Consider the following 12,755-nt stretch of genomic DNA (forward strand, 5'->3'; position numbering starts at 1 on the left):
GAGAGAAAATATTTAAATAAAACTAAACAATTTATATTCCTGTACCTATTTAGAAGCCCTGGTAACACACCTACAGTGGACACAATGGTCATTGATAGGTAAACTGTCAATTCACACAAAATCAGAAAAGTTTCAGCCTCTCTTATATGGTGCAATTCATGACATGAGATTTTTATTCTGAAAATATTAAAATGTTTATTAAGTAGTAAATGATCATGTTGTTGCTTGTATACATTTGAAACTTTGAAAAGATCAAATTGTTAGTTTTATTATATTATTTATTATGGTGGAGTTGCTGGATCACAGCTCTTTGGCCCAGGGATTGTGGATTAACATGTCCTGGGCAACCTTCTGTGTGGAATCTTCATGTTTTCCTTGCTTGCTTGCTGGAGTTTTATGTGTTGAACAGCCTAATGTATACTGTAGCTACACATGATCATTACCACAATGACAATGAATGGACTTAATATTTTGAGTTTCTTGGTTGTGCATCTATTAGAAATAATTCAGGTGGGGAGCTGCGTCAGCATGCGTAGGCTGCAAAGGAACAAGTAATAGGTTTATTCCCTGCTGAAAAGAGAAGAAAGAAAACACAACGTTTCGGCTGTGGACCATTATTAGAAATAATGATGTGACAACAGAAGAAGTAATAAAAGCTGACAACCGCGAGAAACGTTTCTTAATAGAAGTCATTGCATCAATGTTTTAAGATTTGGACTATTTAAAATAGCTCAGAAATGCTGGATTTTAATGGCTTTGCCGTAAGGGTTATACCACTATGAGTATAGGACAAGCATGATGATAAACCATGGTTGTGTTTAATTTTATTAGTCATCTTACCTACAGTATCAATTGAGTTTTGTATTCTAATTAGCTACATCAAACAAAATTTCTTGGGCTTGTTTTACACTTCATTTCTTTTCATCTCTAGGATAAAAAAGCCTTTGTCTGCTTGAAGGTACTTACATGAATTGGATTAGATCAATCGTGTTGGTAAGACAGCGCTAGCAGAAAACCCATTTGTACCCCTGAGGGTATGGATGACTTTATTTTAATGGTCTTGTGAAAGAGCGCCTTCAGAAGTTGCACGTGAGAACAGTTACAAACACTGGGATTTGTTTTTTTTTCCCAAAATACAGTATGGCTACTCAAGTTCAATCCCAGGTCATGCAAATTAAATTATACATATTAATTTACTGTATTATCTATTAGAAATCAATCAGTGTAGTATACAGGTATTTACTATAGAGTAAAAGGCCTTTAACAATGTCAATGGCAAAATTACTGTATGTATTGTCAAATTATCAAAAACATCTTCCAAAACAAGATGAAATGTTTGATTTGGGTTGAATTCTTAGCTGTCCTATTCTCTTATTATTTTTAAGCATCAGATGTCTTTTTTGCAAAGTCCACAGGAATAGAATATCTCTAGATTCAAAACACTGACATTGACATGCATACATTTTGCATAAGAGTATAATCTGGAAAATTCCAGATAAATCCTGTATCTTTATTTGCGTTTGTTTGTGGGATAGTTTGAAATTTGGTAACGGTAGGAGTCAGCTAGATAAGTTAAAGACGGGTATGAATCACTGGATTACACAAAATGAGTAATTGTTTTAAAAAAGAGTCTGTGCCCATATCATGTAACTACTGTCTGATGGTCATTCCTTGGTTTATGTTTCAAAACCACAGTTAAATCTTTTCAGCACAGTATTTTGCAGATTGCTTTGAGAACAAAAGAACCATAGCTAATATGGTTAGGAGTTAAAGCTTTAAATATAATTAATATAGTTTACCTAGATAAATCAAGCATTCAAAGGGCATTGTGTTTGAAAAATAGTATTCATATTCAATTCAAATAAGAATTTTGTGTTATATAATGAAATTAGGGATGTATGTGTAAAGGAAGAAGTGTTTCTTATTGAGGATTTTAACTTCACTCGTATAGAATAGGAAAAATCAGTAGGAATGCCTATAATGAAATGGTAAACACGACTCATGACAGCTTACTTACTCTTACCTTTCAATCACTTCTAAACAATTCTAAAGCAAGGGAAAATAAATCTTTTATACAGAAAAAAGGGAGGAAAGATAGATCTTTTGAGTCATTAAAAAAACAGAAAGGTAAAGGAAAAAATATACAGCAAGTACTGTTTAAAAACATAAGCTACAAATTTAAAATGTGAAGGCTTCCTATGAGAAACAGTGCGCTGTTTGTGTACATACAGTACAGTCACTTTTATATTCTAAATAGTGTGAGGAAACAAAAAGAGAAAAAAGTATTATAGTTAAAAATCCTTCCCCCATTTTCTAACTGCTTTATCCAGTACAGGGACACAGGGGGAGCTGGAGACTATCCCAGCAAGCAACAGGTGCAAGGCAGGATACACCCTGGACAGGACACCAGTCCATTACAGGACACACAGACTCACTCTTCTAGGACTGTGAGTGGAAAAACATGGGAACACAGGAGAACATACAAGCCCCATGGAGATAACACCCCTGGAATTGAACCCAGAGCCTCAGTGCTGCAAGGCAGCAATGCTAACCACTGCGCCACCATGCCCCCCCATTGCCATTACAAATATGGAATTCAAATCAATGTATGTTAAAATCACACAGGGCAATCGTAAAACCCCATTCAGAATATTTTATTCTATTTTGGACACGGATGTTAAAAAAATATTGCTGCTCTGGAGTCAGACCAGGGAAGGGCAAGCAGACACATTCCAAAGGAAAGCTCTGCATTCACAGGCGAAAACATCTGAACCCGAAGACACAACTGTGTCTTCATACAGTACAGCGTGTGGAAGCGCGTTTTCAAATTGAGAAGTGGAGGCACTTTTCTACAGAAAGAGTTTTGAGGGTCTGGAACAAGCAGCCCAGACGGTATACTGTTGTCTTTCAGCGGCCTGTCAATGGCTTTCTTTTACTGGCAACTCAAATGAGTTAGAATGGCCAAATGACGCATTCACCTTCATAACCATTTATAACCTTATTAGAAACCTTCGTAACCTTATCTTCTTATTCTAGCATCTTAGCCAAACATTCTTTATTCAAACACTGGACATGCGTCCACTTTCATCTGCACCAGCCTCCAGCTGCAGGGGGCACCAGGATGACACAGGGGTCAGCATCACTGCCCTGCAGCGCTGGAGCCCCGGAGGTGGTATCTGTGTGGAGCTGGTCGGTTCTCCTCGTGTGCACGTGGGTTTCCTCCGGGTGCTCCAGTTTCATCCCGCGGTCCAGAGACATACTCGGCCCTGCTGTGAGTGCGTGCACGTCTGTGTGTGCCCTGCGCTGGACTGGCGTCCCATGCAGGGTGTATCCGGACACTCTGGGAAAGGCTCAGGCTCCCTCACAACCCTGAACTGGAAGAAGCTGTTAGTAAATGGACGGATGGATCAGCTGCAATAAGGGAAATAGGATTCCTATCATTGTCATTCTGAGTGATGAGCCAATCGCTCCTCCCTAGGTCAAACACCACCAAAACAACAGGGGCTCAGACATAAGACTTCACCCTACATTTCCTTGTTAACTGGAGATCTAACAAACCTCAGTTTATTTAATGAAGTTCAGTTAAGGTTACAGAAGAAGGAAGCATGGAAATGACCCCCGCATGCACTACTTTTTGTGTCACTGATGTCACCACTTACGAGCTAGTAAATTTGTGCATTGCATTCTTCTGCATGAACCTCCTTTTGGTCTATATGTCACATAAATCGGCAGTGCAATTTAGATCACATTTAACTTGGGAAGATATCCGGTCTGCCTTTCATTCCTTGCATTTCGGCATGGTTTTCAACAAGTTATCTAATATATCACTGGGGTCGTACAAATAGGTTAGCTCACTGTTGTTTTGCCTTCTCGAGGAATTTTTGTGGTGTCTGAAATTTAATACAAGATGAACTCATTGTTTCTGGTTGATCAGGCAAAACACTGTTTAATGATTCATGTCCTTGGTATCATTAACTGAATGTGAACTCAATGTGAACAGTCTCCCTGTTCTTTTTGCCTTGAACTTTTTTTTTAAAGAATCCAGACATCAACAGGAAAACGGCAGGACTGCTAAAATAAATGCAGGTATTTCCTTGCTACAAAATTAATCATAATTATATTTTCACCCCGAATAGCTGCTATGTACAGTAGTTAAACAGTACATATTAGATGCAGTTAGCTGCAATATATGGATATTACAAGCTTTCCACACATCTGCTGTTTCTAAAATGAAATATACAAGGGGTGGACAGGGATGTGTTGAAAAGAAGAATCCCTTCTTCTTCAGGTACGCCTGAAGAAGAACGAATTGATTGAATGAATTTGTAAGAGATTATGGGGTAAGGTCAATGAATTAGATAAATGGTTATTTAATGTGTTGATGTCTATGGCCATGCGTACATTAGTACTAAAGCAGGCAATGGTGACATGATGCTTCTACTATGTTAGATCACTTTATTGGCCATATACAATTTCTTGCATTAGGAATTTGTCTTTTTCACATACCCCAGCTTGCTCTCCATCAGGCACACAGACAGGGAGAGAAGCTTGGGGTCAGAGCACAGTCAGCAATTTATACGGCGCCCCTGGAGCAGTTGGGGTGAAGGGCCTTGCTCAGGGGCCCAACGGAGTAGGATTCCTCTGCCGGCCGCAGGATGTGTACTAGTCTATTTCAGTCTTACTTAATTCTACTGCGATCACCTTCTTTTCACTGCCAGACTCAGATGAAACCACTCTGAGCGACTTTCTGTTCACTGTTGAGAGTCTTTTTCAAGTATTTCCTTAATTACAAGACAGCAGTCCCTTATTTAAGGCCTGGAGTCTATTCTGTTAGTACTCAAACTACCTTGAGACGATTTCTGGACACTTGGGTCTATCAAAAGCAGTTCTCCTCAGCAGTTTCTTCTCCTCTCTCCTCTGCTTTGTCTGCTCTTCTCTCTACTGTTTCATTTTATCTTGCCTTTTCTATCCATTCTCTAAGAAAGCGGACTTAGTGAGTTATCTAGAATTGCTTTTATCTTGATTATGTGTTAGTGCTCTGCCTATGTTTCAAGGATCAAACAGGTCCATAACAGGTATGTAAATACTCAAAGAATGGTCATTGGTTTAACTTACTGTATAGCAGAGGCTCTCAAACATTGTGGACCAAATACCACCCCTAATCAAACCAAAGCATCCAAGTACCACCCTCAAGTCACCTTCTCATAGGAACCACAGAAAAGCTCCATGACCAACATGAGCGCGCGCACACACACGCTCACACACAGCTAGTAGGCTTGAAACCTTTTCCCCATGGCTAACGTGTCATATGGGGCAGTGGCCACGTTCCAATGCCCTAATATGGTGGCAGGAGACACCGTGCTGGTCATTAAAGGTAAGAACACAACAAAGGTTGCAAATGAGAGGAGGCCATTCAGCACACCTCATCCGTTTGGTATTGAGTAGTTAATTGGTCCAAGGATCTCCTCTGGCTGTTTTTTTAAACAAACCGGAATATTGCATTTGAAAGAAACCAGATCCCATGGCACTGTTCATAAGAGTAGGGCTGTTAACTTAACCCGGCTGCTCTGACTAAATTCCTCTGTGGGCTTGCAGAAATTGGTTTATCCAACTTCCATTCTTAATTGAAATGGTGAAGTGATTTCACACCCCTCTAGCTGATCTGTGAGATGGGGCTGCTGGTACATAATAGCTTTATCTGCTAGCTTGTTTTTCTCACCTATTGTCTTTTTTGTTAATTGGTTCATGTCGTGCTACATGTATTATGCATCGTGTCTCTCACCTGCCACAAAAACAAATGTGCCACCTGAGACAATAATGGAAGCAAGGAAGTACTGTAGCTGTGGAGCATCATCCAGGTGGCAAATGCTCTTCTGTAGCGGATGAATTGGATCTCATCCTACGGGATGTGTAAAACACATTGGAATCCTTTGAGATAAAAATATAAGTGTAATTATAATGGTAAACGTGCCAGATTGCCACTGGCCAAAGAGCTTCTTCATTTTCATTAGCTTGAAGTTGAGGATGATTATTAACATTCTAAAAGATTAAGAGTTTATGCTGACAATTGACTTGCTGTAATAATAGGTGGGGCGCAGGCATTACAATGTGACCACAATCCTGCTGTGTCAGGAGACTGAACTTCAACAGCAACAAGCCAGCTCTTTATACTCATGTCACACCAATCCACCAGTTGGCCACCAAAGTAGTGTTGAGTCACATGATACTGTGGGAGTTCTGTGTGGGTTTAATTGGATTGAGGAGTTTTCTGTGGGAGACAATTGTTAGCAGCCGTAGTTTTTACTGGAAAATAGTCATCTTTCTTTTGGTCCCTTTCAGAGTGGTGTATTTTACACACGACTGTGATCCCAAATACTGATTTGTGTGTATGATGTGTACTGTAGGTCTTACTGCCATTTCTCACAGTGAGCAATTTTCAGGGGTTTCTTTTCACTGTAGCTAGTAATGGTTGTATAGTAATAATGTTAATGTTAATAATATCTACTATACAATGTAGCTGTATAGTAATAATAGTAATTATTATTATTATTATTATTATTATTATTACATCAATGGCTTATGCATGGGTGATGGTTTAATTATTTGATGGGCTGTTACATTTAGTGAATATGTGCTATTTACATAGCAATTATTATAAAGACGTTTCTCATTCAGTCCTGACTAGCATAGTGATAAAGTTTGTGAAAACACGCTTAAAGACCTACTGTATCTTTTCACTGTAACATACTGTATATGTTCAATGTCTAGTTTTAGTGTTGATTTTTTCTGTTTTAATGCTGCTCTGTGCTTTAGGTTTGTGGCATTATATAGCACTTTGAGACCCTAGTAACCATTCATAAATAAGATTGTATATTTGTTTTATTTATGAGAGCATAACTATTCAGTATTGTGACTTTGAATTAGGTGGTGATGATGCAATAGAATGTGAGAATCCTGTTTTCTGCAAAGGGCCTTAAAGGTTTAATAAGCAGGTTTGTGAACATTGTGACATTGAGTCTAGTAACATGTTTATATAGCTCATTATAACTCTGGGTTAAGTGAATATGCATTTTTGAGCTTTGTAAACTGTATGTGAGAAAGAGACAAAGCTAAATACTGAACTATATACAGTTTCATTAAATATATTTTTCTGGAGCTGTGAAATACATTATAGGTCTCGATAAGATTTTTAATAATTTAAATGTGAAATGCACTAAAATCCTTTGCATTAATCAAGAGACGGCACAGAGAGGCAGTGCTTAGCATTGCTGTCTTGCAGCGCTGGGTTCAGCTACTGGCTTGTTGTAGACTTTGTATGTTCACAGTCCAAAGGTATACTGGTAGGTTCACTGGCTTCTGGGAACCCTGACCCTGATGAGAGTAGGGTGTGTGTTTGTGTCTGTGTGTCTGCCCTGCACTGGATAGGCGGTCCACTGCTTGCTGGGACAGGCTCTGACACCACCTCGATGTTGTATTTGAATAAACAGGTCAGAAAACGGATGGATGTATGGCATTAACAACCGTGTACGCAGACATTACTGTACATGATTGACTTTGCTTTGCTTTGGAGCACATCACAACCTACGCACTGGTTAGAAAGTCTTTTAGTCACATCACTGCCTGTTGGCCATTGATGTTTTTAGTCCAAATACGATCATAAACGTACAATTATTTTACAGTTAAAGAATAGCAAATTATGGAATGACACCCAGTCCTCCTTTTTCACGTCCCTGCCTAAACTGTCTGCAGATTACAAACACTGCGCTACCATAAAATAAACCATGGGTATACCTACACTGTGTAAATCAGCCAAGTCACAAAAGTACATGACGGAAAATGAATACAGTACTGGCTGAATTCAATTAAATTCAAACTTGATTATCCTTTGGGGGAAATTTGTTTTACGGCACTGCCCAAAACAACAATAAAAAAAGGAAGACAAACAATACCAACAGAAAACCTGATACTGGTGTTACAGGTGATAAAAGAGTTATTGCATTGCATAATGTTGCAGTGCGGATGAAATATTTAAAACTAATATGAAGGGAAAAGAAGAAAGAAAAGCAACTAAATAACTAGAAAACACGCATGGACAAAGACAAAGATGTGCTACAACAACACAAAGCATGTACCTTAGCGAGTCACTGAGTTTAGTCAACCTCTGGAAGATGTGACGAAGAGGGAAAGATGCAGAACCAAACACGTGTGAATTTTGCACTGAGCCTCAGAGACAGTCTGAGAAACTTCAGGCTTCCGAGAATGTTCTAGAAGCTCCAGGAATCTGAGAATGTTCTAGAAGCTCTAGACCTCAAAGAGTGTTCTAGAAGCTTCAGGAATCTGAGAATAATCTAGATGCTTAAGGCTTCGTGGAATGTTCTAGAAACTTCGGGCCTCCGAGAATGTTCTAGGTGTTTCTAGAATGCCTCTCTGAGTGACACAGCAACTATGTAACAGTTGTTGAGAAGGAAGGGGCGTATAATGGATCTGTCTCTTAATGAAATCTGTCCAACTAATGTAATCTGGTGGATATAAAGATTTATCTAATTCTGAGAGACATTCTTTTGCATAGCACTATTGGTACAATAGAGCGGTTGATCTAGATACTCCTGAGGGTGGATTTGTACTAGATCAGTCAGCTCGGCTGCATTAAAAAGAAACCTACAATTCTCTGTTTCCCATCTGTGTCCATACCGAGGATATTTAGTGACTGTAGTTGCCATTCTGCAACCTAATTATGTCATGTTCATTTGAGGAACCTGTATCTCACAATTTTGATGTGAAACTGCAGATATCTCATATTTATTTTAAGATTTTAAGCATTAAAGAAAAAATACTGGACTTTAAAAGAAAAATATGTATTTGACTGATATGTATTTGGCTATGTGCATATTCAAAGTTTCAAGGAAAAACGTGGAACTCTGGTATCCATTTTAATGGAGGGAGAGCACAATATTTTACACCACAGAATTCGGCTTACTGGGAAATTAATGGCTGCTGAAATTGCTCAACTTTGAATGCTTTAGAAGCATTTCTTATACAGCTATTCAGTTAAATGTTTGGTCTTTTTAATGCAATGGAGCTATGGAATGTAATATTTATGGACACAGTGACCATTTGCATTGTCTCAGACACACAATTACATGGTGAGTTTAACAAAGATGCACTTATTTGGACCTTATTGACATGTTACTAGATGAAAACTGTCAGAGTTGTCCCTTAGCAGATTCTAGATCTGTAAAAAGATATACCCTTCTCTTGCAATTATTTCCTCTTATGAAAATCTGTGTTAAGACAAATATACAATAATAGTTCGCAATATAACCAGAGGCAGAAAGCTTCTGAGAATTGAAAAGTTCATATTAAATCAGGATTTTCCTGCTCTTTGGATATTGCTGCCCCAGTTCCAGGGAGTCTCAAACATCACAAAAATAGAGAAAAGAATCAACATATAAGAACGTTTATTAATTTCTCACTTGTGAGGGCTAGTATAGATGATCCCCTGAGATACACTGCTGCTATGAGCACTGCAAAGTATATTCCACTGTCTTAGTCAGACCAAATTGCTTTAGAACAACATACTCATGGTTATATTCAGGCTGGTTGAACTGCATGTAATATCTTGTAAATGATGCAGGTCCCCACATCAAGTCTTCAGAAAGGGCAGAGTAAGCCAGAAGAAATAAAACGAGACAAAATAATTCCAACCTGTTTGTAAGTAACAGTTTCAGACCTTAGATTGACATGGCTTTGAAATCCTTAAGAAAAACAACCATGTGCCACATTCCCGTTTTGAATTATTAAACCCTTTAAAGCACAAGCCATAGTCCTGACAGGCTCAATGTGTAGGATGTTATAGACTGGAGTGCTTCCTATAGAAAAGATTTGTTTTGTTCTGCCTAATCTGAATGTGTATGACCAACAGATTGTTTACTGAACAAAAAAAACTTAATCCCCAGTCATATTTATTTCCTTAACTCTTAACTAACATAAATTGTGAATAACTGTAAATGTTTAATTTAAAAAAACCAACACATCTAGCTAGAATTGTTATCATTTGAAAATAGTTAGGGTAGAGTAACTGGGTTTCCTTGGAGGCTTCTACTGTCATAAACAGGCCTTCAGTATAAATTACAGATATGGTGAAGTTGTCTTCAGTGGCATATGGTACATGCACTAACCCGAGAGATGAAACTTTTATGAGGATGAGGGAACAGTATCTGTCCAGGTGCTTTTACAGTCTGGGAGTGAAAATGACTCTCTGAGCTGTGCTACAAACACTGTGCACAAAGTTTCTAAAGTGTTTACAGGTCCAAGGGGCTTATACAGCATTGTGACCCATCCTTCAACTATTCCATCATTTTTGTACTGCACTAATGAGCGAAGAAATACTATAATTGTTTACTCGGGAATGCAAACAGAAAAGATGCAATAAGCTAAAATGGGACAAAACTCTTTCACTCTTCACTTTTAAACTTTCAAATAAAAGATATATTCTACACATATGGAAATGGCACGAACAGCCTTTTGCTACCGTTTGCAGACTGAGCCCAGTCTCCAGCCTGAGCCGAGTAAGAATGTAAGTAACAGCAGCGCTGTCAACATTTCCCCTTGAGGGCTTGATTGGTGGGGGGGGGGGGGGTAGGCGGTAGAGGAAGGTGATGAAAAGGTGATTTCTCACTCAAGGAATGAAGAAGCAGCGCTTTGAACTGGAGTCAGGAGCTCATTCATCTTCGCATGGTCCACCTCTCGCTCTGTTTATATCCGCAAACAGTGGGACTTAACCAGTACATTCCACACCCCCTTAAAGTTGTGCCTCAGTGGGAGTCCACAGCAGGAAATCCTGCATATGTTTCCCTTTAACTGGCAAGGAGCTCCCGGCCCTGCCTGACACACTCCACACTGCTGGGAGCAGAGGTGGACCGTGCAGGGGTGTAGATCACTAGGATTACAAAAAACCTGTTGGGGAGGGCCGGCTACGCTCCCCTTTCATGAAAAATTCATCCTCCGAGGCTGCTGAACAAGTGCCCCGCGCCAGGTCAAGCAGGGGGCGGGGAGGCGGCAAGAGAGTCCCAGCGTCTGAGATGATTTAGATCACCGGCCGGGGAAGACAGCTCTGGGAGCTTCTGGAGGGGGAGAAAAGTAAAACTGAAACTAGCAGGGTGGACTCTGTTCAACAGCTGCATCGTGCGGGGCTCCTGTAACCAATTCAGCACCAGCAAAAGGGGGTGAGTACGTAGTGACCCACCACCCAGACTCTCATGAGGTCTGCGTTATTGACCACCTGTGCTTGTGGTCGGGGCTGGAGGAATTCATGTGCTAAGGAACTTGCGCATGGTTTTTCGAACACGTAACTCATTTTTCTGCAGTGCTTCAAGAAGGACACTTCGGCTCCTTACCAGATTAGTGGTTTTAAGACTAATGAAGCTGAAGTCTAAACCGTCATGTTATGAGACTCGGTGGCCCAATTTTAGTCATCTGGCATATAAAAAAAGGAGTAAAGAAGTCATTATGTGTTATAATATTGATATGAGATAAATGTTTTGCTCCTGTACTGCTGTTCATAGATGTGATTAATTACTGATGGGGTTTGTTCTTCAGGCACACACATTCTCTGTTGTGTTTGAAACTGTTCTGTAATGCTAGAAATGTGTAGATAATCCCATAGTAAGAACAGCTTGCTCTCACGTTGTGCCAGTGCCTCTTTTATTAAACTCATTCATATTTAAGGACCTGGCATGCTGATTTTTAAGGTTTTAAATTTCACTTCTAAATGTCTCCACCTTTTTTAACTTCAACAAAAGCAGTTTATTTGTCCGCATCTTAAAAAAAGCAAACACTTAAGGACTGAGAAAGCAGAGGTCACAAAATGCCTACATTTGTGTTTTTGCTTGTAAAATGTCATATTGCTAAGTTGATAACGAATGTGCCAATAATCAGTAAAGGAAGGCTTTTTTCTGCTTCTACTTCAGAAAAGCACAAATGTACTGAGGATGACAGAGTGGCACTGCAGTCCTAATATACATTTTTAATGCTAGTTTGTACTGTACCAAGGTACAGTAAGTTTAAGCCTGTAAAACAATGGCAGAAGTTAGTTGAAAAAAGCTGGTTTGAAATTGCCTAGATGGAGATGAATTCTTCTTCCTGATGAGAATGCGACTCAGTTATACAGTATATGAATAAAAAATACATACATGTGAATTATTCATGTGTTTTTCGTAATTGAACGAAAGCAACTTGTGCTGATTGTAATAATAATGCTACTTGGTGCAATACAGATCTCAGCAAGTAAATACAGAATGTTTTTAAGTTAATTAACATTCCATTATGTTACACTGTTGCTTTTTTTAACAATGGCAGCGTGGACAACTCCCTCTTCAACAGGTCCCTGTTTTGTAGTTCAAATCTTTTTCTACTTTATAGGCCCTTTTTATAGCTTGTTGGGAATATGCACAGTCTGCAGAGTAGCCCTCCTTATGGAATATCAACCTTACCATTTAAGGAGATTAAAGTACCTCCAGCACTACTGCACTGCTCATTTTGAATCAGTTTTCAATAAAACAGAACAACCGTATCCGTAGTTAACTTCAGTTTAAGTTATCTGTTGATGATATGATTGTTTTCTGAAATTTTAATAATTCTCTCTTTTACAGATCCTCTTTCTCTACACATTAACTGTTGTTTATTTCAGTTTCCGAAGTTAAAATTGTTTCTTCTTTCTGGGATAGCCAGAATATCTTCTATTATTATACAGTACA

At 39.0% G+C, this 12,755-nt stretch overlaps 1 protein-coding gene across 4 annotated transcripts in view; it reads left to right on the plus strand.

The window, feature by feature from the left end:
• The window catches only part of LOC148831729 (sickle tail protein homolog), a 279,568-nt gene that overhangs the window by 112,516 nt on the left and 154,297 nt on the right, over positions 1-12,755 (plus strand). Inside the window, exon 1 of one of the 4 annotated variants that reach the window (XM_088918252.1) lies at positions 11,161-11,225. The exons of the other annotated variants lie outside the window; for them this stretch is intronic. The gene's annotated coding sequence lies outside the window, so the exon portion shown is untranslated. Of the gene's footprint in view, positions 1-11,160; positions 11,226-12,755 lie in introns of those variants that run through there. 4 annotated transcript variants of the gene reach the window in all.

Source organism: Atractosteus spatula, chromosome 6, assembly GCF_055471065.1.
Source record: "Atractosteus spatula isolate fAtrSpa1 chromosome 6, fAtrSpa1.hap1, whole genome shotgun sequence".
Taxonomy (NCBI): domain Eukaryota; kingdom Metazoa; phylum Chordata; class Actinopteri; order Semionotiformes; family Lepisosteidae; genus Atractosteus; species Atractosteus spatula.